Source organism: Palaemon carinicauda, chromosome 13 (genome assembly GCF_036898095.1).
Source record: "Palaemon carinicauda isolate YSFRI2023 chromosome 13, ASM3689809v2, whole genome shotgun sequence".
Taxonomy (NCBI): domain Eukaryota; kingdom Metazoa; phylum Arthropoda; class Malacostraca; order Decapoda; family Palaemonidae; genus Palaemon; species Palaemon carinicauda.
The window spans coordinates 140,001,728-140,007,219 of record NC_090737.1 but is presented as its reverse complement, the minus strand read 5'-3'; positions in this window follow the sequence as shown (position 1 = coordinate 140,007,219).

The window sequence follows — 5,492 nt, the reverse complement described above, 5'->3', positions numbered from 1 at the left end:
GGTTAGTACATTTTGTTATTACCTTGTAACTCCCAGATTTCACAAATACTTTCTCTGGACAAGTTTCCCATTCTGTTCATTCATGTTTACTCTCTAGACTCCGTTGCTTTTCCGTTGACCAATCATGAAACCGTACGTATCTAAAGTTTGCATTAGGGGGTTAATATTTCCCTACCCCCACCTTCCAACAAACCCTTTTCCGTGGAAACCTTTGCCCAAGTCAGGTCTTTGTTAGTTCGTGACTTTTTTTTGCGTATTTTACGATCAAAGTTTTAGAAAATTGTAACGACTTCAGTAATCCGTACTTGAAAGTTTTTTGGTGAATTCCAATGTTGATAATCTTCTAGAATCTCGTAATGTAATATACCAACTTTTACAGTGTTCCAAGTGCAGTACTAAGCTAAGACAAAACAGTTAAGACACCACACTTAGTCACAACACCCTCGTGACCCCTAAGTTACATCATCACAGTCATAAAAGTAAGTCATTAATTTCTTAAACTTTAATGTGTTAGTTTTACTAAATTTTGTTAGAGTGCGAAGCTCGGCATTACCGCTTGCCAGTGCATACGAGGCTGATTTTTTATTTTCCTGTGATTGTAAGTGAGGAACAAGAACCATTATATTTAACGTCGCTAATATTAGCGTAACATTACTAATGTTAGCGTGCGCAGCTCAACATTACCGCTTGCCAGTACATACTAGCTTGATGTTTTATTCATGCGAGCGAAGCGAGCCAGTTGCGTAACAATAACCATTATATGTAATGTAATCGTAACAGTGCTAACGTTATCGTAACATGACTGAAGTGACACAGATTAACATATATATATATATATATATATATATATATATATATATATATAATGTATGTATGTATGTATGTATCAAAGACCAGTATATTGGGTTTGTGACCTGGGAACCTCTAGGTTAGGTTAGGTGGGTTTGTTAGGTTCTGTACCCTTTTTGTACTTATATAATGTAAAGGTTATATGGAAAAATCTTTAAAATACACATATTACCGTAGCATTGCTACCGTTAGCAATGCCTTTGTAACATTGTTAACACTGTGTATCATTGGTAACATTGCTTATTTTAACATAACTAGTACATACGTGAGTTTTGTGACCTGGGAACTCCTAGGTTAGGTTAGGTGAGTTTGTTAGGTTCTGTACCCTTTTTGTACTTTTTAAAGATTGTGTAAAACTTCTACGGAAAAATTTAAAATACGTATGGAAATATCTAGCATTATTATCGCTAGTAATGTCACCGTACCGTTGGTAACGCTGTTTATCATTCGTATCGTGACTAATTTTACCGTTCTCAGTAAATACCTGGGGTTTGTGACCTGCCAACTACTAGGTCAGGTTGGTTTGTTAGGTTCTGTACCCTTTTTGTACTTATATATTGTGTAACCGGTAATATTATCGTAACAATCCCAGACTTTTTTTTTTTTTTTTTTTTTTTAGGGGTTTATTTCTCGCCCTCCATCAAACACTAAAGGTCTGTTCAGGCGGGCCTTGGTGTGTGAAAAAATAATTCCTTTCCAGTTAATATTTTTCTCTGTATCGTTATCGGTTATTTCGCTAGCATTTGTATTCAGGCTTAATAGTTTTCAGGTCACTATTATAACACTTTCTAAAAAGATAAGTCTTCAGGTTTTTCTTGAAGGCTGCCACATTTGTGCTATTCTTGACATCGAGTGGAAGGTCGTTAAAGAGGCTCGGTGCAGCATAACTGAACGTTCTTCCTCCTATTGCATAATTCACACTAATTTCGAATAGTCTATGTGGGTCATCTGCATGTCTAACTCTTACAGCGGCGCTGGTAGCTTCAGGGTAGGGGACCAAGCAATCACGAAGATATTTAGGCTTATCACTTGTAAGTGCTTTGTGAGTCAACAAGCAAATTTTAAATTCAATTCTAGCCTTAACAGGTAACCAATGTAGATCGATCAGTGCAGGAGTTATTCTCTCCCGAAATTTAATGCCTTTTATCAGTCTAGCCGCCCGGTTTTGCACATTTTGAAGCTTTCTTTGGTACCACTTTGTATCATTGGTAACGTTGCTAATGTTATCGTTCGCAGTACATTCGTGAGTGAAGTGACACCATTGAACAAGTGCTTATATTTAAATATTTTAACACATATATGACAACAGTGATTATATTTAGCCATTTTAACAGAAAATATATGTTTTCCTGTAGAAAATAACGTGATTTAACCGGTTTTCACTTGCATTTCATCCTTAACAGCAACCAATTCGCAACTTAAAGTTAGTCGAATTGGTTGATCTGTTTGTTTGAGGTTGACATAAAGGTCAAATTCGGTTAAATCACGTTATTTACTATAGGAATACATATTTTGTCTGAAATCACACCCTGTAATACAATACAACTCTACCGAAATTTGTTGAACGTAGAAATTGTTATAGTACAGTTCAGTGCTAATGAGTAGAAAATGGGTTTATACCGTTTTCTTTGCCAAGGCAATTTTTTTTTTGGGGTTTACTTTAAATGAATGATCGTTATTGTTATTACAAGGAGATTCACCAGCCAAAAAGATCGATAGTCTCGGGTATCAGACCTAACATATCCTAACCTATCCTTTTTTTTTTTTTTTTTTTTTTTTTTTTTTTTTTTTTTACTATCCAAGCTACGACCCTAGTTGGAAAAGCAAGATGCTATAAGCCCAGGGGCTCCAACAGGGAAAAATAGCCCAGTGTGGAAAGGAAATAAATAAATGAAGAGAACAAATTAACAATAAATCATTCTAAAAACAGTAACAACATATCTTTACCATATCTTTAATGCTGTTTTGGGGGTAGTTTGACGACATGTTTCATCATATAATATTTTTTAAGATGCAATGCACAGATGTCCATTTTCTGTAAATAAGTGGAATTAATTATAGGAGTGTCATGAAATGTTGAAAGATAGAATTATGAACTGTAATAGAGTAGTGTAGAGGTGGTTGAGTAATCGGAGGTATGTCTGCTAAAATACTTGGCTGCTCGGCTTACACGCAGAGCATGATGCTCGTCTCTTGTCAGTACAGAGGCGAGCCAGGTGTTGAGTTACTCATGAATGGCAGAGGCAGGGGATGGTGGCATTGCCCTAGCAAGCCGGGCAATGCCCTAGAGACTGACTATAAATACATATGATCAGTACATAGGATCAGGGAGGGCCAGGTAAGGGATGCTGATGCCTCAGTAGGTGGACCTATAGGACCCCCCAAATCCCCCAACCTTAGTTCGCAAGGATGGTGAGGTTGCAGCTACTAAGGGAACTAACGAGTTTGGGTGGGACTCGAACCCCAGTCAGCAACGTTACCAAATTAACATATATATATATTATATATATATATATATATATATATATATATATATATATATATACAGTATATATATATATACACACACACACACATATATATCAAAGACCAGTATATTGGGTTTGTGACCTGGGAACCTCTAGGTTAGGTTAGGTGGGTTTGTTAGGTTCTGTACCCTTTTTGTACTTATATAATGTAAAGGTTATATGGAAAAAATCTTTAAAATACACATGATAATATTACCGTAGCATTGCTACCGTTAGCAATGCCTTTGTAACATTGTTAACACTGTGTATCATTGGTAACGTTGCTTATTTTAACATAACTAGTACATAAGTGAGTTTTGTGACATGGGAACTCCTAGGTTAGGTTAGGTGGGTTTGTTAGGTTCTGTACCCTTTTTGTACTTTTTAAAGATTGTGTAAAACTTCTATGGAAAAATTTAAAATACGTATGGAAATATCTAGCATTATTATCGCTAGTAATGTCACCGTACCGTTGGTAACGCTGTTTATCATTCGTATTGTGACTAATTTTACCGTTCTCAGTAAATACCTGGGGTTTGTGACCTGCCAACTACTAGGTCAGGTTGGTTTGTTAGGTTCTGTACCTGTTTTGTACTTATATATTGTGTAACCGGTAATATTATCGTAACAATCCCAGACATCATTGGTACCACTTTGTATCAATGGTAACGTTGGTAATGTTATCGTTCGCAGTACATTCGTGAGTGAAGTGACACCGTTGAACAAGTGCTTATATTTAAATATTTTAACACATATATGACAACAGTGATTATATTTAGCCATTTTAACAGAAAAATATATGTTTTCCTGTAGAAAATAACGTGATTTAACCGGTTTTCACTTTCATTTCATCCTTAACAGCAACCAATTCGCAACTTGAAGTTAGTCGAATTGGTTGATCTGTTTGTTTGAGGTTGACATAAAGGTCAAATTCGGTTAAATCACGTTATTAAATATAGGAATACATATTTTCTGTTTGAAATCACACCCTGTAATACAATACAACTCTACCGAAATTTGTTGAACGTAGAAATTGTTATAGTACAGTTCAGTGCTAATGAGTAGAAAATGGGTTTATACCGTTTTCTTTGCCAAGGCAATTTTTTTGGGGGGGGTTTACTTTAAATGAATGATCGTTATTGTTATTACAAGGAGATTCACCAGCCAAAAAGATCGATAGTCTCGGGTATCAGACCTAACATATCCTAACCTATCCTTTACCATATCTTTAATGCTGTTTTGGGGGTAGTTTGACGACATGTTTCATCATATAATAGTTTTTAAGATGCAATGCACAGATGTCCATTTTCTGTAAATAAGTGGAATTAATTATAGGAGTGTCATGAAGTGTTGAAAGATAGAATTATGAACTGTAATCGAGTAGTGTAGAGGTGGTTGAGTAATCGGAGGTTTGTCTGCTAAAATACTTGGCTGCTCGGCTTACACGCAGAGCATGATGCTCGTCTCTTGTCAGTACAGAGGCGAGCCAGGTGTTGAGTTACTCATGAATGGCAGAGGCAGGGGATGGTGGCATTGCCCTAGCAAGCCGGGCAATGCCCTAGAGACTGACTATAAATACATATGATCAGTACATAGGATCAGGGAGGGCCAGGTAATGGATGCTGATGCCTCAGTAGGTGGACCTATAGGCACCCCCAAATCCCCCAACCTTAGTTCGCAAGGATGGTGAGGTTGTAGCTACTAAAGGAACTAACGAGTTTGAGCAGGACTCGAACCCCAGTCAGCAACGTTACCAAATAAGGCTAACACAATCCTAAAAAAAGCAAGGTTGATATATAGTTTAATTGCTAGCGAAAATGAAATTCGCTATAAGAGATGGGCGAGTGCTGGCTAGCTTGTTGTCCTTCTCTATATGTTTAATGTGGGCTGGGTCATAACTTGCATATCGGTCGATTTAAATGTGAAGTAGGTTTTTTACTCTTAAGTCCATTGTTTACATTTGAGACACACTGGCGGGATATCAAGAGTTATGTTCTCCATGGCGGAATTCAAAAAGAGAATTTTATTCAATATTGATCTCGTTATGTCTTTATCTGCCAGGTAAAAATTATTATACGTATTTTAATGTTCAGTTTTTTTTTTTTCAATAATTAGCAAACTAAAGTGTGCTTATTT